We start from the raw sequence: 26,950 nt of genomic DNA, 5'->3' as shown, positions 1-26,950 counted from the left end.
TTGACCTTGACCCCAGTGACCTCAAACCTCATCAAAAGGTAGAGGTCCATGCAAGGTACCTACATGCCAAATATGAAAGAGATTGGTAAAGTATTGAAGGTGCTATGAGAAACTGTAACAAAAGTGTGACGGAAGTAAGGAAGGAAGGAACGAAGGAAGGACAAACTGGCAACTATATGCTCCCCGAAAATTTTCGGGGAGCATAAAAAGTAGTATTAAAACAAAGACTAACATGAAATAATATGTGTTTCCATAATGGGAAAAAACAACATATTTATAAGCTGATGTCATTAATTTTTTTAAAACTATAAAGAATTTTACAATAATAATACAAGAGGGCCATGATGGCCCTGAATCGCTCACCTGACTCATTAAGATCAGATGAAAACTATGACCTCTATTGTCTACACAATTTTTTTCTATGATTTGACCTAGTGACCTAGTTCCTGACTCTAGATGACCCAAATACAATCCCAATCCAGATTTCATCAAGATAAACATTCTGACCACAGTTCATAAATATTGGATGAAAACTGTGACCTCTATTGTCAACACAAGGTTTTTCTATTTATTTGACCTAGATTTTTACCCCAGATGACCCAAATACAATCCCACCCAGATTTCATCAAGAATTCTGACCAAATTTCATAAAGGTTGGATGAAAACTGTGATCTCTAATGTCTACACAAGGTTTTTCTGTTATTTGACCTAGTGACCTAGTTTTTGACCCCAGATAACTCAAATAAAATCCCAACCCAGATTTCATCAAGATAAACATTCTGACCAGATTTCATAAAGATTGGATGAAAACTGTGACCTCTATTGTCTACAGAAGGTTGTTCTATTATTTGACCTAGTGACCTTGTTTTTGACCCCAGATGACCCAAATACAATCCCAAACCGGATTTCATCAAGATAAACATTTTGACCAAATTTCATCAAGATTGGATGCAAACTGTGACCTCAACTGTCTACACAAACAAATTGTTGACGGACGGACGCACGGGCACACGCAGGCACGCACAACGGACGCCGGACATCACACGATCACATAAGCTCACCGTGTCACTTCATGACAGGTGACCTAAAAATATGTGTCGGAGATAAACATGAACAATTGTGGTTAAAATCCCATAGAAACAAGGGCTGTTTGTAAAACATGCATGCCCCCCTATATGGGCTATAAGTTGTAGTAGCAGCCATTGTGTGAATACGTTTTTTGTCACTGTGAATGGTGGTGGTGGTGGTGGTGGTGGTGGTGGTGTAGTAGTAGTAGTAGTAGTAGTAGTAGTAGTAGTAGTAGTAGTAGTAGTAGTAGTAGTAGTAATAGTAGTTGTAGTAGTAGTAGTAGTAGTAGTAGTAGTAGTAGTAGTAGTAGTAGTAGTAGTAGAAGTAGTAGTAGTAGTAGTAGTAGAAGTAGTAGTAGAAGAAGTAGTAGTAGTAGTAGTAGTAGTAGTAGTAGTAGTAGTAGTGGTAGTAGTAGTAGTAGTAGTAGTAGTAGTAGTAGTAGTAGTAGTAGTAGTTAAGTAGTAGTAGTAGTGGCAGTAGTAGTAGAAGTAGTAAAAGTAGACGTGGTGGTGGTGGTGGTGGTGGTGGTGGTGGTGGTGGTGGTGGTGGTAGTAGTACTAGTAGTAGTAGTAGTAGTAGCAGTAGCAGTAGCAGTAGCAGTAGCAGCATTACAAGACCAATACTTAAGAATGATCAAATGGGAAAAGGTAACATAGCACCGGCAGTAAATATGGGACTCATTTACAGGTCAGATTTGGAATCTCTGCTGTAAAATGAGATTTTGAATGAATTAAAGGGAGGCAAATCTGTAATAAAAAGAACATGCATAAACCGTAGTTGTTTCCCTTGTTTGAACCATGCTAAATCCTTACAAGTTTGGAAAGAATTGGATGAAAAATTTGGACTTTATTGCATAAACACCATTTTCTCAATTCAAGGGGAGGTAATTCTGTACTTCATGGACCAATAATGCTCATTTTTTGTAGGGTTCGTGTCCTCATTGATATAAAGACACTGTGCAACTTTGGAAAGGATCGGACAAAAAATGTGGAAGATTTTTGAAAGTTTTCACATAATAGGCAAAAACGAATAAACATGCAAAGTTCAACGAGCTCCTGCGGCCATGTTTTCTGACGAATCAAATTTCTTTGAACAACTTTTTCAGGGGAGCCCTCAAAGGTCATCCCTGTGAAATTTTTTGAAAATCTGATGAGCGGTTTCTGACAAGAAGATTTTTTAAGGTTTTTACCATATATGGTCATGGCGGCCATCTTGGTTATGTGATCAAATTTTTTTTAACGATTCTTTTGTCCCATGACCTAGGGATGTTCCACATGAAATTTAGTTGAAATTGGCTCAATGGTTTAGTAGAAAAAGATGTTTACAAATTGTTTACAGACGGACGGACGGCCGGACGCCGGACGCTGAGTGATCACAATAGCTCACCTCGAGCTATCGCTCAGGTGAGCTAAAAAGGGATTGAACCTCTTTTTCCAAATGAATGCATTCAAGGCAAGAATAAGAGCATGTAAATATTACAATATTTGAAAGCATTAAATTTCAGTCTTAAATAAGGAAAGGTTGATCAATAGCACTTCACTTGTTTATCATGCTTTCAAGGTGAACTGCACAGCGTAGATCTTTTTTGAATCGTTGCCAACTTTAGTAAAGAGAATGACTGTAAGGGGCACATATGATGCAGATTAAAATAACAAGTTTAAGTGCAACTAACTTTATGTTCTAATTGTGACTCTAGATGATATTTACTTGTACTTTTAGGAAGTTTTTTATCCAAGTGAAGTTGTTTTCGTAACATCAAGAGCGTCATATATGAGCAGGCCCTGGGAAAACAAGTTGGCTTAATTCATGTGCATAAGTGAAGTCCCAGATTAGCCTGTGCAGTCAGCACAGGTTATCAAGTACCAAACTATAGGCTTTTATAGTAGTTTTGGTTTCAAGGAAATTTGTTCTTAACTAAAATCCAGTTTAGGTGGAAAGTATTGTCCCTGAGTAGCCTGTGAAGACTTTTTAAGCACTTGCGCTAATCCCTTTTTCACATAGTTAGGCGATAACTTTACGAGAATAATTCATTGTCATGTGATCAACAGAACCAATGTGCTGTACTTAGTGACTCCGCAGCCTTTACTCCAATTTATCTCAGAATGATGTTATAGCACATTTGCGACTGACCAATGCAAATTCCAAATTTATTTTTTTATTTTTTTTAAATCAGCAATCCAATAAGTTACTTGGAAACAAAATTGTATTTTTTGCGCACAAAAAAGAAATGTCATGCTTGTGGTTTAAGTCAGGCTGCACAGAAGCAAGCAATGGTACAAACATTGTCACTCATATTTGTTGATGATAATTACATACAATAAGTAAGATTTACTTTTCAAATTTCAAGGTAAATTTCAAGGTACTTTTACCTGTTTTTCAACCATGAAAGATTCAGTTAATACACATTTCAAATGCTTATTTGAACTCAGGCTCACAAATGAAATTTATTTTCTTTATAGATATAAATTAAAAATTTATGTAATATTTATTTCAAATTATCATCCATCAGGGGACAATGAACTCACGTTCAATGTTATGGCACATCATGTTGCACTTTTCTTGGATGAGACCATCTTTAAATAGACCTAATTGTTTAATTTGTTGACACCAGTGAAGCAGCGATGATACCAATGTCGATGACATTGATTGTTAAGATGGCCTACGGATAAACTTATTCGAATAATTGACATTCATTTCAGATGTAACATTGTATGTATATCGAGGAATTAGCGTTAAATCATTCATACATGCAATACGTCCCTAAACGCAAAACTTAACCGGACGCCGACGCCAAGGTGATGACAATAGCTCATTAATTTTTGTTTTTTAAATAGATGAGCTAAAAATAAAATCATGTTTCCAAATTAATGTAAATTAGTATTTGATACAAGTCAGGCTTTTTTCAGCAATATTAATAATAATGTTGGCATTTTTATATTGCTGTTTTTTTAATGCAATCTGCTGTGTCAACTTTGAACTAGAGAGAGTGACATATAATATTTTCATGAGAGCTTCTGAGAATCTCCTTTTAAGGAGCTTTAACTCTTTCAGCACTGGAACCGAATTTTGAAGGCCTTTGCAAACAGTTTGAATCCAGATGAGACGCCACAGAACGTGGCGTCTCATCAGGATCCAAACTGTTCGCTATTCTTATAGTATTCTTTGAAAAAAATCGAAGAAAATGCTAATTTAAGAAATTAAGCAGACAACATTTTAGCAGACCACAAATTTCCCAGCATGCAAAGGGTTAATATGTTGAAACCAAAACTACACCAAACTGAACACTGAACACGATATTACCAGGGTATGTGAACTTTGATAAACTGATGACCCTTTAAATAGGGAAATATGAAAAACTTGATTTAAAGTGTTATTACAAGTAGAACCTGATGATAGACGTTCATCAATATCTTTTAAAAAATCAGTTAAAAGTTACTCTTAATACACAGGATTTGAGCTTGTTGGCTGCATTATAAGCCTTGAAAACGTTAGAAGACAAAAAAAGAAAACACTTGATTACAAGTAGAAAGACAAACAGAACCCTTGGATTAAAGTACATTACGTCTATATACTTTTTAGGAGGTTGGAAGTCATCCTTAATATACAGGATTTGTGCTTTTGACCAAGTTATAACCTTGATGAACAAGATAAAAAATATGACATCCTTTATTTGAAGTGAAATGACCAGTAATGGCCCTTGGATTGACGTACAATTTACATCTATATGACCAGTAGGGGTACAGTGTATGCTGTATAGTGACACTAGGTCCAGCCTGCACAATCATGTTGTCTAGTCAGGGGTACAGTGTATGCTGTATAGTGACACTAGGTCCCGCCTGCACAATCATATAGCCTAGTCAGAGGTACAGTGTATGCTGTATAGTGACACTAGGTCCAGCCTGCACAATCATATAGCCTAGTCAGGGGTGCAGTGTATGCTGTATAGTGACACTAGGTCCAGTCCAGCCTGCACAATCATATAGCCTAGTCAGGGGTACATTGTATGCTGTATAGTGACACTAGGACCAGCCTGCACAATCATATAGCCTAGTCAGGGGTACAGTGTATGCTGTATAGTAACACTAGGTCCAGCCTGCACAATCATATAGCCTAGTCAGGGGTACAGTGTATGCTGTATAGTGACACTAGGTCCAGCCTGCACAATCATATAGCCTAGTCAGGGGTACAGTGTATGCTGTATAGTGACACTAGGTCCAGCCTGCACAATCATATAGCCTAGTCAGGGGTACAGTGTATGCTGTATAGTGACACTAGGTCCAGCCTGCACAATCATATAGCCTAGTCAGGGGTACATTGTATGCTGTATAGTGACACTAGGTCCAGTCTGCACAATCATATAGTCTAGTCAGGGGTACAGTGTATGCTGTGTAGTGACACTAGGTCCAGCCTGCACAATCATATAGCCTAGTCAGGGGTACAGTGTATGCTGTATAGTGACACTAGGTCCAGCCTGCACAATCATATAGTCTAGTCAGGGGTACAGTGTATGCTGTATAGTAACACTAGGTCCAGCCTGCACAATCATGTAGCCTAGTCAGGGGTACAGTGTATGCTGTATAGTGACACTAGGTCCAGCCTGCACAATCATGTTGTCTAGTCAGGGGTACAGTGTATGCTGTATAGTGACACTAGGTCCAGCCTGCACAATCATATAGCCTAGTCAGGGGTACAGTGTATGCTGTATAGTGACACTAGGTCCAGCCTGCACAATCCTGTAGCCTAGTCAGGGGTACAGTGTATGCTGTATAGTGACACTAGGTCCAGCCTGCACAATCATATAGCCTAGTCAGGGGTACAGTGTATGCTGTATAGTAACACTAGGTCCAGCCTGCACAATCCTGTAGCCTAGTCAGGGGTACAGTGTATGCTGTATAGTGACACTAGGTCCAGCCTGCACAATCATATAGCCTAGTCAGGGGTACAGTGTATGCTGTATAGTAACACTAGGTCCAGCCTGCACAATCATGTAGCCTAGTCAGGGGTACAGTGTATGCTGTATAGTGACACTAGGTCCAGCCTGCACAATCATATAGCCTAGTCAGGGGTACAGTGTATGCTGTATAGTGACACTAGGTCCAGCCTGAACAATCATATAGCCTAGTCAGGGGTGCATTGTATGCTGTATAGTGACACTAGGACCAGCCTGCACAATCATATAGCCTAGTCAGGGGTACAGTGTATGCTGTATAGTAACACTAGGTCCAGCCTGCACAATCATATAGCCTAGTCAGGGGTACAGTGTATGCTGTATAGTGACACTAGGTCCAGCCTGCACAATCATATAGCCTAGTCAGGGGTACAGTGTATGCTGTATAGTGACACTAGGTCCAGCCTGTACAATCATATACCCTAGTCAGGGGTACAGTGTATGCTGTATAGTGACACTAGGTCCAGCCTGCACAATCATATAGCCTAGTCAGGGGTACAGTGTATGCTGTATAGTGACACTAGGTCCAGCCTGTACAATCATATAGCCTAGTCAGGGGTACAGTGTACGCTGTATAGTAACACTAGGTCCAGCCTGCACAATCATATAGCCTAGTCAGGGGTACAGTGTATGCTGTATAGTGACACTAGGTCCAGCCTGCACAATCATGTAGTCTAGTCAGGGGTACAGTGTATGCTGTATAGTGACACTAGGTCCAGCCTGCACAATCATATAGCCTAGTCAGGGGTACAGTGTATGCTGTATAGTAACACTAGGTCCAGCCTGCACAATCATGTTGTCTAGTCAGGGGTACAGTGTATGCTGTATAGTAACACTAGGTCCAGCATGCACAATCATGTTGTCTAGTCAGGGGTACAGTGTATGCTGTATAGTGACACTAGGTCCAGCATGCACAATCATGTTGTCTAGTCAGGGGTACAGTGTATGCTGTATAGTGACACTAGGTCCAGCCTATCAAATTATAGTGGTTTTAAAATTATCTTGAATGATAAAATTACATGCAGCTTCTTATTATTTTGTACTTTATGTAGTTCAATAGTTTGTTGTATTTTAGTTACCACAACAGATTGTGACAAACAAACTCAAGACCATGTGACTCTAAATATATATCAGGTTATATGCAGATAAAGGGATCATCCAAAAGCTTGTTTTGCAAATCTTAAGACAGATTCCACCGATCTAAATGATTTGTACTAATACTTATTTAATCATTTTGCACTTTTGAAGTTTTCATAAAGTCAGAGCACTTGTTCAAGTTGAAGGTTTACAATGCTTCACATTGTACTCAAACCAATGTTTTAACCCTTGTGTTCTATTGATATCTTTTTAAAACTCTCAATTTAAGTTTCATATTTTGTCTTGTTGTTGCACCTTTTAAACTCACACTTAAGTTCTTAATAGGTTAACCGTTAAAATTGTATTCAACCATAAGATGTTTTGTGTGTCTTTTTAGCTCATAATTAAGTTTCTTATTGTTGTACATATTATATTCACACTTGGTTCGCTTATTGTTGGACCTTTTAAATTCAGACTTGTAATAATTATGTCTTTCTGTTTTCCTCACACTTAAGTCCCTAATGTTTAAACCTTGAAAACTCACACTTAAGTCCCTAATGCTTGAGCCTTTAAAACTCAGAACCTTACCTCCACTTTGTACCTTTTAAACTCACACTTAAGTCCATTATGGTTGAAACTTAAAAACAAACACTTAAGTCCCTAATGCTTGAACTTTAAAACTTACACTTATTAAGTCTCTTATGGTTGAACCTTTAAAAAACTGAACTTGGGTCCATTTCTTTGTACCTTTAAAACTCACACACAAGTCCCTTTTGGTTGTACCTTTAAAACTCACACATAAGTCCCTTTTGGTTGTACCTTTAAAACACACACTTTTTTTAAAGTTCATATATCAAACTAAAAGTTATGTCCAATTATACCAGTACAATACATAGGAACAAGTTAACAACAATAATGATCTAAATCAAACATCCCAAAAAATTAATAAACAAATTATGTTAATAACTTTTACTCATCAACTTTTGTTTAATAAAAAATAATTTAACGACACTACAATAGATCTACAAAATATTACTCACATCTTAATATTCTTGATAGCGATAAACCAACTCTATAATACAGCACAGCATGTTAATCAACAGAATAAAATGCACTACAAACACTACCAATTACTTACTTGAAAGAGAACAGTTTAAACCACTCCTAAAAATAGTTTCTCTTAACAGCACTAAGCACTTAACACACCAAGTTGCAATATGTTAGCTCTTCTATTGAGCAGCATAGTTGTAGATGCAACCGAATATTTTACATAGAGCACATATTTCCCTTGAGTGAATAATCTATACTCCTTCTACTACTGTAGGCGCCTGTGCAGTCCCTAGTACAGAAAAGGTAGAGGGAATACATACATGCCGCAATAAAGCGGCCGGTGTATGCTATCCAATATTGTATGAAATCATGCCAACATTGAAGTTAAAACACTCGAAACTACACATGCCATGCAAGCCGGAGATTAAAATTAACTGGGGCACACTGGGTTAAATCTATATACATACTTTTTACATGCTTCTGTTGAGCTAATAGGGACCAACAAAACATGAGCAGGGGCAAGGCTTGCTGGGTTATTAGGTTTCTAAAGTTGATTGAAAGGTCTAGTTTAGAGGCTATGAACATGCGTAATATTTGTTATAAATGGTGTAATTTTTGTAATGTATCTTTTCTACTTTTTCAAGTGTCTTTTAATCTATCTTCATAAAAACAATATAAATGATTGCCTTAGGCTTGTATTCCATCTATCCACATCCGTATCCATATCCGTATCCGCAAAATCTTAATACGGAAGCTATATTCCATTTATCCGCATACGTCGAACGTATCTTTATTTTTGTATAGGAATAAAACTAAAAATTATATTGCTGCTGCTGCTGCTGCTGATGATGATGATAAGTTTAATGATAATGACGTTTTGGTAATATTGTTATTATTACTAGTATATTATTAATTTTATTATAATTATTTTTAATAAAATAGTTGTTATAATTAGTATTATAACACAAACATGTATTATCATTTTAAGCAGTAGTATCGTTATTATTTTGATAATTGATTTATTATTAAAATTAATTCAGTTTTTATTAATTTAATTACTTTAATCATTTGTTGTATTTTTTGCAAAAAGTAAAATATACGTGTTTTTATAATAATGATAATGTCATTATACTATATTAATGACATTTTTAATGCAATTTTTGATCTCATTTTTATCATTTATATTTATTATTTGTATTATTATCATTGTCGGTCATTATTATACTATTTTTATCTATGTTTTAATAATTAGTTTATGATTAAGTATCTCATTATAGGAATATTTATATTTTCATTATCATTATTAGAGCAGTCTCCTAATTTCAACATGTCCGTTATTTCGACATGCTTTGACATTTTTGATCTAATTCAGCTTTAAGTGCGGTGCGTTCTAGTCAATTTGAGTTCATTTTTGATGACGTCATATATTTCTTTCATTATCAAAATATTTCACCCATAAAAATTTGTGTTTGTTTTTTCTGTAAACCAAGGTTGAATAACACAGATTGTTTTGTGTTTTTACGCGAATGCGGCCCTTATACAAAGCTGTAAGACACGCAGCAACGAACGGTAAGTCTCTGTTCATTTTCTTGCGGGAATATGTAATAATTTGTATTGAGAACGGAAAAACAAACATGTAAGATCATATTGTTGAACAGTTCTACTAAGCCTTGACGGCAAATGCAGGGGTGTCGAAGTTAGGATAACAAACAATCGTTTGGACCGTAAATTCGACATAGCAAATAATACAACTTAATAACTATTATGCATTGCCTTATGTAATCTTTTCATTATATATAGATATATGGGTGCCCGTCAGCTCATATCTAAGTCAACTCGCACGGTAGTCAACTCGCACGTTTAATATAGATCAACATCATTACTTATTATTTACTTATAATTTAATATAACATAAACATACCAGCTCTAGTTTTTCTTGAATGCTCTGAGCTTTTAAGAGTACGTACGTACAGCGACCTGGAGGGTAAATAGCTGGAAGTTGGATAATTGCAACTAATACCAGCTACATCATTGGTATATGAATTTTGCAACCCTGTTGCACAGCAGATTTAGCAAAATATGCGTTTGTTTTTTTCATCAAACTCCAACCAGTCAAACTGGTTTAACCAAGTCGTCTGAAAAACACGCGACTTCGGTGTTTCATTTGCTTCAATTGTTTGTTTGTTTTCTGATTTTTAGATTCATTTTCATCAATTTCTTATTTCCATTTCGTCGAAAGTGGAATGCCAAAACCGGCAAGCGTATGTTGCGACATTCTGAACATGAATGCTTGGTAGTACAAGTTCAATATTTTTGTCAAATTCATATCTGTGTTTGCCAACAAAATATTTTGACAAGTTATAAACGAGTTGCAATGTTCTTTATTGAAACAATGGAGCTGGCCTACTAACTGTTACAACAATTAACAACTTTTGGCCAAACAGGGTCGAAGACGGTGTCAACTTCTTTGCCGACATTCACACGTTATTGTTATCAAAACATCATGACAATAAACAAGCACTTACTCCAATTAAGCGCGGTCCGCACTGTGAACAGCGAACGTGTTAACGCCAATCGGATTGAAAAGGAGGCGGAGTTAAGACTGATCGACACGTGTGCAAAACGCATTGAGTCTTCAGGAAGCAGTGTTGATTTAAGCATTTTAATCGACAGATTACGTCACGGGTTGCTTAATTATTGGCATATGACCATTTTTAGGAAGTACAGTGGACATCATGGGGTTTTGTTATCGGCGTATGGAAACAATTATCGGGCATAATATACGGCCGTACGCCACTTAGCGCAAGCCTAAAGAATACAATTTTTAAATGTTGTGGTAATTTTCTGTTCCATTGAAAGAATATTAGTTTCGTTTACATTATTTTTTTTAAACAAACTAGGGGTGTCCAAAAAAGGGGCACCATGTTGAAATAACGATCTCATACTTCGTTAACATTGTAAGTAAGTACGATACGTATAAAGCATCCTTACGTGACAGCTTAAAGGCACATGATGCAATAAGTTACGTTAATGGTATGTCGAAGTAAGGAGGAAAGCGATCAAATAAATTGGTATACACATTTTAACCTTAAACTGTCGAAATTAGGGTACTTTGCTCTACTGTTACAGTGAATTTTACATTTATGTGTTTCTGGCCCTAAATAGCGTCTATGCCGTTTTAAAATCATGACTTCATTTCCTGTGTATTTGTTTTTTGACGTCACTATAAAAATGTTTGTGTTGAGAAATAGAAAGAAAATGTAGTTAATGTGTTAAAACAAACTTTGAAAAAGCCTATTTAGGCAAAATATATCAGAAAAGAGTGGAACTTGTTCTGTGTAAATTTATATTAATCCCTATTGGATACAAAACTGAGTAAAAATTATAATTGAGAAAATTATTATGAAGTACAAGCGTGAATTAAAGTAGATATAAGGTTCAAATCATCATTCTGTCTGTAAAAGAATACAAATGGTAAATACCTGATACATCTTTTATTGCCTAGGCTATGCTTGAATACAAATGGTAAATGCCTGACACATCTTTTGTTGCCTAGGCTATGCTTGAATGCAAATGGTAAATACCTGACACATCATTTATTGCCTAGGCTATGCTTTAATACAAATGGTAAATACCTGACACATCTTTTATTGCCTAGGCTATGCTTTAATACAAATGGAAAAAAAAACTGACACATCTTTTATTGCCTAAGCTAATTGCTTTAATACAAATGGTAAATACCTGACACATCTTTTATTGCCTAATCTATGCTATGAATACAAATGGTAAATACCTGACACATCTTTTATTGCCTAGGCTATGCTTTAATACAAATGGTAAATACCTGACACATCTTTTATTGCCTAGGCTATGCTTTAATACAAATGGTAAATACCTGACACATCTTTTATTGCCTAGGCTATGCTATGAATACAAATGGTAAATACCTGACACATCTTTTAGTGGGTTGGCTATGCTTTTCCAAACATTTGAAGTAAAATCAGAGTCCCGATATGCAGAACTGCGGTTGTTGTATAATTGCAGGTAATTTTTCAAGAATTCGATAGTTTTTCAGTTGATTTTTCAGATGACAGCTACTCACATCGTGCTAAATGCTGTCCGTATCTTGTCCGCATCCGCATAAGAATGCTCACTTGAGCGTTCTTTTGCAGACGCCTTTTGCACATGCGGATATGCGGATGCGGATGAATGGAATAAGAATTTCAACTGGTTCTATTTTTTTTTGCGGATGCAGATATGTGGATGCGGATACGGACAGATGGAATAGTAGCCTTATGTTTATTTACAAATGTTAAGATGGTCACAAAAGATTTTACAATAATTAACTTCAACAACAACCATCAAGTATTTTATGTACAATAAAACTTGCACAGAATAAGCTTCTTGACCAACAATGAGAAAGCAAAACAACAGCACACAACATGTTTGACATGTTTAACATTGTTTCTACATTCTCAGGTATACAAGGGGAGAGAATAAGATTAATTCTGTATAAGGTCCAGCACACAAGAAACAAAGGCCATACTACAGGAAATGTGAGTGCCTGCATAGGCAAAATAAAATATACTTTTGTTTCCTGTCTTTGCCATTAAAAAAAGCTGTTTAACCAAGTAAGCCTCAGAAAATAAATATTAATTCATGCAACAAAAATGTTTAAAGTATTTCTATATGAATCCAAACCATTAAGCATGGCCCGGTTAAACATTCATTAGAGTTGGCCATTCTGCCACAATCTTTCAGTATTAAGGTAGGGGCTTTCATGGTTTCATATTTTTTTAACATTTATGCCTTGTGGACTCTCCCATCCTTCTAAATTGAATCAATTTATTTCCAAAATTAGGGATGTCTTGTATATATATATTTCTTTATTTAGAATATTTCTTACAGAAATTCCTTTAAGCAAACAGCGTAGACCCTGATGAGACGCCACTTCATGCGGCGTCTCATCTGGGTGTACGCTGTTTGCCAAAGGCTTTTTTCTCGACACTAGGCATAAATGGGTTAACTAGAAAATAATTTTAAAAGGTGATTGTGTGTTTTTGTGGAAAATTTACTACTACTGGGTAAAGTGTTTCACAAACTATGTAACAAACCCTGTTGAATGCAATTTTATAATTTCCAGTTTTGCTGTGTTACGGTAGAAAAACAATGCTTTCAAAATTGTATTTTTAAGCATTGATAATCAATGTCTCTTGACTGATAAAATAACAAATCATTTTTAAATATTCTTTAAATAAAGACTAAAAATATCTTTGAAAAAAGCATTTCCACCTATTTCTAATAGACACCTTACACATTGTACTATTTTAATAACATATGATCGATCACATGGGTTGTACTTGTAAGTTCCATGAAAATGTAAGCAATTGACACATAATATTTTGCATGACGTCTTCACAAAAACAGCGGACAATAATAATGCTCAATTTTTGAAGTGTACATTTTTGTACGTCGACATACAAATTTTCTGAACAGCCAATCATAACACTCGTCTCTTGAACCGCTTTTCCTTCAGATTTATTCACAATAAATGTTTAAAGGGATCTTTTCACGCTTTGGTAAATTGACAAAATTGAAAAAAGTTGTTTCAGATTCGCAAATTTTCGTTTTAGTTATGATATTTGTGAGGAAACAGTAATACTGAACATTTACCATGGTCTAATATAGCCATTATATGCATCTTTTGACGATTTTAAAACCTAAAAATTATAAAGCGTTGCAACGCGAAACGATTGAATAATTTGGAGAGTTCTGTTTTTGTCGTTAAATTTTGTGAAACTACGAAGATTGCTTATATAAGGTATAAAATACGTTAAGTATGTGTACACGGCGGAATAGCTCAGTAGGTTAAAGCGTTTTTACTTCAGGACTCTGGCAGGACTCCAGGGATCACTGGTTCGAAACCTGGTCCGGGCAATGTTCTTTTCCTTTTTTTAATTTTATTCTTGATTTTTTACTGGAGCTTTTACGATCCAATGTTTACATTTATCGATATAAAGCATTTAATGAATATGTTAAAAAATGCCAAAATCTGTGAAAAGGCCCCATTAAAATCTCTTTTTTAATTGAGAACAAAATGAATAAAAATATCAAAATTGAAAAAAAAAAAAAAAAAAAAAAACAACAAAGAATTAAAAATAAGTATCTACTTGACGGTATTTATTATAATATGGTTTAAGTAATAAATATTATACACTTTATAAGACAGCCGGCCGATGTCTGATATTTATGTCATAACTTGACGCTCAAAGGGATAGGGATCACCACAGCAGGTTGCTAATACACAGTGTAGACTTCCGCTGTTTTATTGTGGTATCACGATTGTTTAGAAAGCATAGGCCAAATAATATGGAATCAAATTTTGAAATAAAAATCGTATCAAGAGGCTGAAAATAGCGCAGTGAATGTTTAACATGCGGATTAAAGCAACAGATGTAAGGGGTCTTCTGATTGGCTTAAACTCAAGGGTTGATAAAAATTGTACATCGACGTACATTTCCTTTTTTACCTTGTAGGTCTTGTTGACATTTGACCCAAATGGTACTTCATAGGCTTAGGAACTGTGGAGTGAATGCACTATCAATACCTTGTGCATTAGCTACAATTCTTGTTTATTGGCAAATTGATAATGGTGCGACCTTTTATTGACCTAAATTTCTCTATCCTGCTTGTGCATGAAGTACAGCAAATACTGTGGCTAGCTTAAGTAAATATTGCAGTTAGTCAGCTGTTACAAAAGCTGGTTAGTAAGATTCTGAAATTCAGTTTTTAATCCCCCCCCCCCCACCCCCAGTAGGATGGCATATCGCAGTTGGACTGTCATCCATTTGTCTGTCCGTCTGTCCAGCACTCTGTTTTCTGGAGGATTTTTATGCACCCGTTTCTGATATTTAGCTGTTTTTTGATATGCGAGTCTACCTACATGACTTACAGATAAAGTGTGAGTTTGGTCCCTTCCATTCAGTTCTGGCAAATTTATTTGCCTTGGACTTATACATTTTCTCTATAATAACCCTTCACCTGAGGTTGAAGTTGTTCCTATCGTAAGGTCATGTATAAGCACAAAGTTGATCCTATTGTAAGATCATTTATAAGCACAAAGTTGATCCTATTGTAAGGTCATTTATAAGCACAAAGTTGATCCTATTGTAAGGTCATTATATGCACATTATTTATCCTATTGTAAAATCATTTATAAGTACAAAGTTGATCTTATTGTAAGACCATTTATAAGCACAAAGTTGATCCTACTGTAAGGCCATTCATAAGCACAAAGTTGATCCTATTGTAAGATCATTTATAAGCACAAAGTTGATCCTATTGTAAGACCATTTATAAGCACAAAGTTGATCCTATTGTAAGGTCATTTATAAGCACAAGGTTGATCCTATTGTAAGGTCATTTATAAGCACAAAGTTGATCCTATTGTAAGGCCATTCATAAGCACAAAGTTGATCCTATTGTAAGGCCATTTATAAGCACAAAGTTGATCCTACTGTAAGGCCATTCATAAGCACAAAGTTGATCCTATTGTAAGATCATTTATGTGCACAAAGTTGATCCTATTGTAAGGCCATTCATAAGCACAAAGTTGATCCTATTGTAAGACCATTTATAAGCACAAAGTTGATCCTACTGTAAGGCCATTCATAAGCACAAAGTTGATCCTATTGTAAGATCATTTATGTGCACAAAGTTGATCCTATTGTTAGGCCATTCATAAGCACAAAGTAGATCCTATTGTAAGGCCATTTTTAAGCACAAAGTTGATCCTATTGTAAGGCCATTCATAAGCACAAAGTAGATCCTATTGTAAGGCCATTTTTAAGCACAAAGTTGATCCTATTGTAAGGCCATTCATAAGCACAAAGTTGATCCTATTGTAAGGCCATTTTTAAGCACAAAGTAGATCCTATTGTAAGATCATTTATGTGCACAAAGTTGATCCTATTGTAAGGTCATTTATGTGCACAAAGTTGATCCTATTGTAAGGTCATTTATGTGCACAAAGTAGATCCTATTGTAAGACCATTTATAAGCACAAAGTTGATCCTATTGTAAGATCATTTATAAGCACAAAGTTGATCCTATTGTAAGGCCATTTTTAAGCACAAAGTAGATCCTATTGTAAGGCCATTTTTAAGCACAAAGTTGATCCTATTGTAAGACCATTTTTAAGCACAAAGTTGATCCTATTGTAAGGCCATTCATAAGCACAAAGTAGATCCTATCGTAAGGCCATTTTTAAGCACAAAGTAGATCCTATTGTAAGGTCATTTATGTGCACAAAGTTGATCCTATTGTAAGGTCATTTATGTGCACAAAGTTGATCCTATTGTAAGGTCATTTATGTGCACAAAGTTGATCCTATTGTAAGGTCATTTATGTGCACAAAGTTGATCCTATTGCAATGTCATTAATATGCACAAAGTTGATCCTATTGTAAGGTCATTTATAAGCAAACAGTTGATCCTATTGTTAGGTCAATTATATGCACATTTATTATACTCTTGAGTAGGTCACTTAAAGTTACCAAACTGTTTAATCTCGTTATAATGTCTATTATAAAACTATTGTTTTCTTCACTGTAAGCCAAAATACAACAAGTCCAGGTAAATAAAGATAAATTGATGTCATTTAACATGGTATAATATAAGGCCATGATGTTAGTTCAAATCCTAGTGTAACATTTTAGAAAAGAATGTTGGCATTGTATTTCTCAAATATGTTCCATTTACACAAGTTTTTATGGAAAAAAGTATAATATCTGCATGTTAATGTTATCTAAAGTTTACCAAACATGACAATTTAATACTAATTTCAATAGTTTCACAAAAAACGTTTTAAAATGTCATTCCACAATAACAATAGGTAAGTAATTTTACACAGTTCAAAACAATCTACCGTTGGCAACAGCATACATAATTTTTTCAAATTTCCATGGAAACTGTTACATTTCTTTGAGCATTATTAACCACCTTACATTACAAAAGGTCAATACAATTTAAGATGCAGGTTTTTAACAACTGGTGATATGTGGCATCAGGTGTTTCCTATGTTACAGATTTATATTTTATTATATTTGTACAATGCCTTAAGAATTTATGGTTAACAACTAAACACATGCCATTTCACACAGCTTCAAAACAGAAAAAAAACAAGAGATGTGTTTGTCTGAAACACAATGCCCCCTATTGTACTGCTTTGAAATAAAATTTCAATATATCATTTGGCAGGTTTAGAAATTATCTCTCTTTTAAAGCTTATTACTTCCCTTGGATTGTATTTTTCGAATTTTGACCTTGAAGGATGACCTTGACCTTTTATAACTCAATATGTGCAGCTTTGTGAGATACACATGCATGCCAAATATCAAGTTTCTATCTTCAATATTGCAAAAGTTAAAGTTTTCGAATGGACAGACAGACAGATGGACTGACGGACAGTTCAACTGCTACATGCCAACCTACTGGGGGGGGGGGGGGGGGGGGGGGATAAAAAACATTATTTTTTATGAGCTTCTGCCTGAGCAAAGCTGGGTTTCATTCATGAGTCATGAGCCACTGAAAAGCTTGTGCAGTCCTCACAGGGGAATAAGGGATGACAATTCACACTTTGATGGAATTTTTGTTTCTTGAAACAAATATCCAGTCTAGCCCGTAAGAGTTGTACCTGATAAGCCTATGCGGAGTTCACAGGCTGATCTTTATCCATTTTGCTTCTCATATGCAAACTGTGTTCTGCGAAAGATTTAACAATTTCAAGGCCGCAGTGAGAAGACTCATGAAAGTCATGTTTATATTACATTAAATTGAAATGTGAAAGGAGATATTGTTTGGCAATTACCAAACCTTTCCCAATTTCTAAGGGTGAAATTACAAACATCTAGAAGGTGCTACATCATTTGTTGCTTAAGTGTAGTGAAATTGAATTTACAGTGTTAGTTTTGTCCCTTACAAATAACATATACATTCAATTTCAAGTAATTTAAATCAAGTTCACTTTGATATACAAAATTCAGGGTTGAAAAGTTACAAATGTAATCTAACACACAAAGAATCAATGCAGAATGAAAACAGGATTTACATAAATTATGCAGAAGGTAAAATGATAAACACTTAAGTTACAAGTACATCCATATTTTACAGTGGTGTAGCTTCTTATAGTTAAATGATCCGGTACATTTTTCTGCAATTATGTTATGGTACCTAGAATGCCAGACTGTGTTCACTGATGTTCTGATCAGCATTGGTTTGAAAATACATGTTGATGTGCACAGTAAGTTCACTCAATCCCTTATGTGCTGGTGCGCTATGATATCAAATGTACCACGTGTGTACTGTTTTAATTATTTTGTTGACCTCTAGGAGATTTATTTCCCTTATTAATACCAATTTGATTCAATTCCATGCCTAAATATTATAGTTCAAACATACGTGTATATCAATTTACTCTGTTTATAATGTCAATGTATATCAACTGTGTTAATTGCTGACGTAGTGTAAGATATTGTACTATGTATACATATTATGATTATGATTTTTGTTATCTATTGTAAACTTTTGTCTCATAATTTGTTCAGCTGTTCATGTATTTGGAAAAAATAAAGTTATATACGGGTCGTGCTCTGATAAAAGGGGATGTAATGCATGTGATGTGTGCAGGGGATGTAATGCATGTGATGTATGCAGGGGATGAAATGCATGTGACGTGTGCAGGGGATGTAATGCATGTGATGTGTGCAGGGAATGTTATGAATGTGATGTGTGCAGGGGATGTAATGCATGTGATGTGTGCAGGGGATGTAATGCATGTGATGTGTGCAGGGGATGTAATGCATGTGATGTGTGCAGGGGATGAAATGTATGTGATGTGTGCAGGGGATGTAATGCATGTGATGTGTGCAGGGGATGTAATGCATGTGATGTGTGCAGGGGATGTAATGCATGTGCCTAAAGGGGATGTAATGCATGTGCCTAAAGTGTCATAAGGGGATGTAATGCAAGTATATGGACAAGGCCTTTCCATACGCACAAATTTTTTACCCCTGTGACCTTGACCTTGAACTTAGGGTCAGCGTTAAGGTTTCGAAATCTGCGTTTAAGTTTAAAAAAATGCTCATAACTTCTATGTCCCTTGAGGTATAACCTTCATATTTGGTATGCATGTGTATATGAACAAGGCCTTTCCATACGCACACAATTATTTACCCCTGTGACCTTGACCTTGAACTTAGGGTCCGCATTTACGTTTCGAAATCTGCGTTTAGGTTTCGAAAAATGCTCATAACTTCTATGTCCGTTGAGATAAAACCTTGATATTTCGTATGCATGTGTATATGAACAAGGCCTTTCCATACGCACACAAATTTTTACCCCTGTGACCTTGACCTTGAACTTAGGGTCCGCCTTTAGGTTTCGAAATCTGCGTTTAGGTTTTGAAAAATGCTCATATCTTCTATGTCCCTTGAGATATAACCTTCATATTTGGTATGCATGTGTATATGGACAAGGCTTTTCCATACGCACACACATTTTGACCCCTGTGACCTTGACCCTTTTCTTCAAAAGGGGGCATAAAAATAACATAAAAGCGGAAAGTGTCATCCCTGGTTAGCTTGTGCAGACTGCACAGTCTAATCCCTGAAGACACTTTACCCACATGCATTTAACCCCTTTTTCACAGCCAATATGAAGTACTCATGCTACGCCCCTCTAAACTTTACCACAAAAGTTTATCTGTATCTTCAGTTGCAATGTTCAAGAAAACCTAACTGCCTGCAGATATGAATGGCTGATCGGTCCATGTCCTTGCATGAACTGTGACCCTTACAGCATGGCGGAAACCGTGCAGTCAACATCTAGGTTAACCACCTCTCAGTTGTTAAAATTTAACTCCAACAGTTTAACTTCCACCAGGTGTATGTAAAGGCAGTGCAGGCATGCATAGCATTCTGTTCCCTTGTACATGGTAGATATACATGTAGGCAGTACTTAACCTAATTTCGTAGTAAAGCAGTGCACACATTTGAACATGAAAACATCATTCGAATGTGTATATATAGTGGTAAACACTTTTAAGATCAAAATATCACTAGACTTGTGTCATATAGTGGTGCACACATTTGAACATGAAAAATCTCTTCGTGACAAAGCAAAAAGAACAAACTTAATACATCTCAGTTGTATTTGATGAATTCATTAATTGTATTCTGTCCTATATGATTATTCACATACTTAAAACTAGACCTTCAACGCAAGTGAGAAGAATCTTGATCAGAGTTGTTTATGAAATTGTCAACAAATGTACAGACTATGACAGCACAAAAAGCTTTACAAATACTCAAACCCCACACTTTCCTTTTAAAAACACCCACATGAGGTCATTATTCAGGAAAAAAACACACATTGGATTTGATTCAAATTTTAGCATCACATTATTTTTAAAACAGCTGACAAAGGCTCTTAATCTCATAAATCTTTACTTACTATTTTTTACCTGTTAGCTTTCAACTCTGGCACAAGGTTTTAATCGTAATATAAAAATGCACCTATAATAATTATATGCCACACTCTGCGAAAACAGGACTTAAAACATGTGTGTAAAGTGTGCTGGAAAAAACAGGGCTTAATGCATATGTGTAAAAATTGTGCTGGGAAAACAGGGCTTAAAGCATGTGTGTAAAGTGTGTTGCGAAAACAGGGCTTAAAGCATGTGTGTAAATTGTGCTAGGAAAACAGGGCTTAATTCATGTGTGTAAAGTGTGCTGGGAAAACAGGGCTTAAAGCATGTGTGTAAAGTGTGCTGGGAAAACAGGGCTTAAAGCATGTGTGTAAATTGTGCTGCGAAAACATGGCTTAAAGCATGTGTGTAAATTGTGCTGGGAAAACAGGGCTTAATGCATGTGTGTAAAGTGTGCTGGGAAAACAGGGCTTAAAGCATGTGTGTAAAGTGTGCTGGGAAAACAGGGCTTAAAGCATGTGTGTAAAGTGTGCTGGGAAAACAGGGCTTAAAGCATGTGTGTAAAGTGTGCTGCGAAAACATGGCTTAAAGCATGTGTGCAAAGTGTTGTCCCAGAATAGCCTGTGCAGTCTGTGCAACTGGATTTTCGCTATGCAGAGAAAACACTTGATGCAAATAATTTGAGAGCGTTACTAGAGCAAGACTCATATAAATGGTATTTTTTGCCCACGATTGGGGTTTCAGTAATTTTTGAAGTTTTGATATTTTTTAATACAAAAAATATATTTTATCAATTGGCCCCTGAAAAATCCAGGTATTGTCCGTATAACACAATGTAATTTAACAAAATGGTTATAGCTACAAACTACAAATTAAGTAAATATCTCAGAGGAAACTAGTGACAGTTACAAGCATGTTTCCCAAATAAAGCATTGCCCAGATGTTTAAAATCCCATGAGATTAGATCACATCAAAACAGAATGATACTTGACTCATAGAACAATGACTTCCAATAAAATGTAATCATCACAAAGTCGTGATTTATGTTAATATATTCAATGTTGATTATAAGTAAAAATCCTATATCATCAATAAGTTTAAACAACAAATGGTGCAAACCTATTTAGGCCTCTGGCGATACAATCAATTAGCTAGCCTGCAATAGTATACATAATACCTTTTTAATAAATATAATCAATGTTATCTTGCCAATTGCTCATGGCAACTTCATAAATTATTTTGCCACATGACATTTATTATCATAAATAATTGTACACACAAGTTAAACACTTCAAGCTGCAGTGCAACTAAAATTTAACTTATACAAGTTAAACTATTAACACCAAAAAACTGTAACCATAAACTGAAAATTAAATGTAGAAACGGCTAAGCACTCAAAATACCAGTGTTAAACTTTAAACAAACTGTATCATAATCGAAACAAGAAACCTGCAGAAAAAACAAAAAACAAATAAACTTGTACAAAAAGAAATGTACATGAAACAAACACTAAACATACCAGTTGAAGTCTTGGTAATAAAACAAAATCCTATAACAAGCTCACTCCAGTGGATCTGTTTTCCATCACACAATCGTGGCCTAGTTGTGCTCTGAACGAGTTTTTTCAATCTATTAACATATGTGCAATATCTTCCCACTCTCGCAATGTTTATACAATACGCTGTACACTCACGCAGCACATTTTTTTCAATAGCTCAAGTACAGCACGCACTATACTGTGTTCAACTCAATATTTAAAAAAAAATTCTATTCCCTGTATGGTACATCGAATGATCGATAATCCATTCAGTTGTTTGGACTGTTCATGGTTCCAACACTTGTGTGAAAAGTTGATAGTGAAAAAATTATATTATAAAGGCCAAACATTATAAACCTGCTGCTTAACACTGAGGTTTAACAATGCGTAATATCAAGCCATGAGAAATTCAGCCTTGCAGCTATTTTTAAACCCTCATGTCTTGCTTGCATTGCAGCAGTAAGTAGTAGTAGTGGGGAGAGATATGAAATGCCCTTGATAGGCTGAGTTGAGCTGTGCACACCAGTGATTATGAATGCAGAAATATAACCGATCTGCTATGACCTAAATAACTTGTTAGAACAAATCGCATTCCGCAAAATGATAGTGTACTGCAGTCTTCAAGCAGTTGCTTCATAATGCAAAAATCAATTTTCCAATGAATAAGTCAATGAATGGAATGGACTGACATATCTCATGCGGTATATTTCAATGAATACAACCAGATTTTGCAGTTGATACCTACCGATTTATTGTATTGAATTTATGGTAGGGACGCATACACTCACCAAAGTCTCCACTCTTGTGCTGCCAGATCACTGCAACAGGCTGCTAATTCATTATATGAGCTGTGACAAGGGGGTTAAATGCATGTGCATAACGTGTTGTCTCAAATGAGCCTGTGTAATCTGCAAGAAGAGACTTTCTGTAAACGCAAAACGCATTACAAGCTTAAGTCACGTGCATTAAACCCCCTTTTCACAGAGCACGGCCCATATAAAGTGTTCTGCATTAATGATGAAATTCTTACTGCTTGATTTTCAGGATAACTATGAACTGGTAAAGTTAATGCATCTTTTAACCCTTTACCACTTAATAACGTTTTTTGATGCATTTGTATTCCTATTGTTAAATTTAATTTAAGACCTTTCTTACAAGATTCAAGGTTTTCATAACGGCTTCCAATTGTTAGTTACTGACGAGCAGCAATCAGCATAAATCCTGAACAGACTGCGAGTTACTTGCAGGCTGTTCTGGTTTTATGCTGTTTGCAAAAGCCATTTTCACTATTCTTCTGATGGGGAAAGGGTTAATACCTTCCCTGGCAACATGATGAGATTGGTCATAATAGAACAAAGTTGAACGGCAATCTCCCTCTAACTCTTATTTAACTCTTTCCCACTGAGAAGTGAAGTGAAAAAGGCTATGTGCAAACAGCATGCGGGTAACTCACAGTCTGTTCAGGTTTTATGCTGTTTGCTGCTCACCAGTAAATTAAGAGTTGGAAATGAGGCCTTTAAAAATTGAATTTAGTAACGAAGGTATTTCATTAAATATATAACTTTTTAAAGGACTACACATGCGTCAAAATACTTTCTAAGGGGTAAAGAGGATAAATGACCGCTGTGATATGTCTGAAATAATGTTGAAAATGGCAAAAAAAAAAAAAAAAAAAAAACTTGCCAAGGCAACAGTCCATTAGCTTAACTGGTAAACAATTTAGCGACTGGGCCGAGCTTTTGATAATTAAAGGTAATTGTGTTTCTCTTGCACGGATGCCCCAACATTCCATTTCTACAACAAGCTGTTTTATGGTCCAAACTTGACCTTTGGCCCCTATGTGTGAACTTGACCTTTGTGGTAGGCAGACAGGGACAAACGCAACACTCTGCCTCCTCATGATAGTAATTAGTGGTTAGTTATTTTAAAATTGCATGATAAATACATGTAACAAGATCAAGTCTATACATAGTGTATTATGGCAAAATTGTATGATTGACCTCTAATTGTGACATTGACCTTTCAGATACATGGCGTCTTGTGATGCTTTCTATTTCTGCAAAGAAAGTTTAAGAGACAGCGCTGATGTTATATGCTGCATTCTTCTAAAGGAGGAATTAACATTGTACTCCTGTAACAGCATTCTGTATCCTGTTATGTCGTCTTGAATGTTGATGTTCATCTATAATCTCTATAAAAAGCTTTTAATTGCTAAAATAACTGTATTAAGCAGCAGTTTTGTTTTGATAAAATCATTATGAGAAAAAAAATCCCACTTTCTTTCTACACACCTCCAGTAGGACTGCCTAATAACTACTAGTGTAAATGATTTTCTGTCAACCACCAAATGCTTTCCTGAGGGCATCGACTAAAAAAAGTATTTGAATGAAAATTTATAAAAACTAGGCATATGTAAAGCAACCATCTAATACATACTTGAAAAATAAATATTTAACATCTACGTGCCTTTTAGTGCTGGGTATTAGCATTACAAAATGTCTTCTTAATTAGTATAAACTGAAAACGGATTCATTTTTATGCCGTTTTGAGAAAATACCAAAATTTATCAGGAAAAATCTCACAAAAGATCTTTATATTTAAAACAAGAACAGCTTAAATAGAGAGTCAGGAACATCAACTGTGTTTTAATAATCAAATTAAGTAGTTATCAAGAGTAACTTCCCTTGAAATTTATTTGTTGAGAAAAATAGTTCATGCTGTTTCCAATTCTTTGTTTTGTGAATGCTAATGTCCAACATAACATTAAAAAAATGCCTTGGACATAATTATTTACAACTTGCAATAGGTGTTATAGGGTATCATATAGGGGATTTTTTGTATGAGTAGGGCACATAAGACATATAAATGTCAAAAGTCTCAATTAGAAAATCATGCATCACCATTTGTTCATGTCAGTCTTTAAACTTGGCCCCTAATCTGTGTAAAGCCAATGCACTTATTACAGTCATAATAACCATATAAGCGCCGTAGATAAGTACTTCTTGTCAAATGGTGCAGAGGCCTTTTATGCCATTATGACGGGGGACAAACAGGGAATTGTATAGAAAAACACAGAATATGTTGTTTTCATCAAATTGATAAGTTCATCTGAAAAACATGCTTATTTAACACCTGCTGCAAAGTATTATGGTAGTTTACTGGAATTGCCATGGGTGTCTGTCCATCTTTCGGTCTGTCTACATGTTTGTCCGAATAACCATATAGATACTGAAGTGTCTTAAAAATGTAACACAAGTTTGCATTTGCAGGAAAATATCTCCTAACTGATTAAATAACATTGAAGTCGGTATTAAACTAGTTCTTTAAAAATATGTTAGTATGAAAGTCCTTCTGCCTGTCCAAAGAAACACATTTGTCCACTGTCGTTATTTAACACTTTCTACCTGTAACATTCAAAGGTTATGCCCTTTTTTTAACTTAATTAGCCTTTCTATAATATCAATAGTTGTTTAGATAGTTTTTTATAGCAAGTTAATGCAATAGAATGAATTATTAAGAATTTGTTGATAATACAAACACCATGGTCATAGTCAGGTCAGGATGATATGACACCCTGCTACTCTAGTACCATGTAAACCAGTATAACCTGTTCCGTGGTCCTGCTGAACCGTCTCCCTTACTATGGTGTCACAATAATTTGGAGCCTCTATTTAGAAGAGTATCAACATTACCCATCAGCAGGAAAAATAAAAGTTGACAAAGGGCAGATAACACATGGGAGTGTCAACGGCCAACCGAGGGGCAGTTTGCAGGTGCCACATCTGAACGTGAGAGTAAGAAACCCACACTCTACCACTTGTCCAAGCGAGCACCTTAGACAAGTGAGTGTACCTCAACTGTCTCCCTGCCAGGGTAACAGTCCTGCTGCCTTACAGGTTAGGTTTTGGTTAATCAAAGGCTAAGAACAATCCCTTCTTTAAATCAGAGCTGGAGGCGGTCTTATCTAGTCTACAAATTCATTCTGGCACCTTCTGCGATGCTGCTGCTGCCAAGATGTATCAGCTTTGCCTTTCCCTTGGACTAACCAGCATGCATGGAGAGGGGGAGGGGAGGGTCTGCTGCATGGGGAACCACGCCATGCTGACCCACCATACTATACTGCCCAGTCTTGCACCCTGGAGAGGTCACTGAAGTGGAAGTGCGCAAAAAAATACAACTTCTGCCCTCAAACTGGGCACTTGGAATGTTTGAACATCTTGAGGATAATAAGACCTCAAGGTCATCAGCAATGCCCAAAAGACTTTCAGTATTAACAATGACCTTGTGAGACTGAGTGGACAAGTTAGCATATGACTACACTGCAGGTGATTTGGCTTGCTGAATCTGGATACTTTAGAGAAAGGAGACATTCTTCTGGCAATGGAAGAGTGCTTAGGACACCAGAGAGTATGCTGTGAGCCTACCTGTCCCAAATCCTCTGCTGGGGATGATAGAACCATGCCAACAAGGATCTGAAAGACTTATATCACTCTGCCTCCACACCACCTAAGCACAATTCAACTCAATTAGTGTTTACGTACCAACACTCAGTTCAAACAAAGACAAACAAAAACAGGTTGTACAGCCTTCAAGACTCACTTACCAACAGGTCCCCAAAGAAAAGCACCTGGTACTGCTGGGTTATTTTGATATTTAATGCAAGAGCTGGTGCCAACCACGCTCTTGGTCCGCGTGTCTGGGAAAAATTTGACTTTGGAAAAATCAATATGAATGGATAGCGACTCATGGAGTTGTGCTCATACCTTACCCTTTGCATCACTAACACT

General features: G+C 35.9%; 1 protein-coding gene and 1 long non-coding RNA gene across 3 annotated transcripts in view; one reads left to right on the top strand and one right to left on the bottom strand.

Annotated features, from left to right (window-relative positions):
- The window catches only part of LOC127857959 (zinc finger protein 236-like), a 121,815-nt gene extending 99,343 nt beyond the window's left edge, over positions 1-22,472 (bottom strand). The window contains exon 1 of one of the 2 annotated variants that reach the window (XM_052394742.1): positions 22,146-22,472. The gene's annotated coding sequence lies outside the window, so the exon portion shown is untranslated. Of the gene's footprint in view, positions 1-8,231; positions 8,485-22,145 lie in introns of those variants that run through there. The other variant, XM_052394745.1, reaches the window with a different exon arrangement.
- LOC127857960 (uncharacterized) lies at positions 4,857-5,548 on the top strand. Its single transcript, XR_008038695.1, has 3 exons — positions 4,857-4,897; positions 5,092-5,154; positions 5,533-5,548. It is a non-coding gene; the product is annotated as an uncharacterized LOC127857960 (long non-coding RNA).
- Positions 22,473-26,950: the final 4,478 nt, after the last annotated feature.

This window comes from Dreissena polymorpha, chromosome 14, assembly GCF_020536995.1.
Source record: "Dreissena polymorpha isolate Duluth1 chromosome 14, UMN_Dpol_1.0, whole genome shotgun sequence".
Taxonomy (NCBI): Eukaryota; Metazoa; Mollusca; class Bivalvia; order Myida; family Dreissenidae; genus Dreissena; species Dreissena polymorpha.
This window is presented reverse-complemented; position numbering and strand designations above follow the sequence as displayed.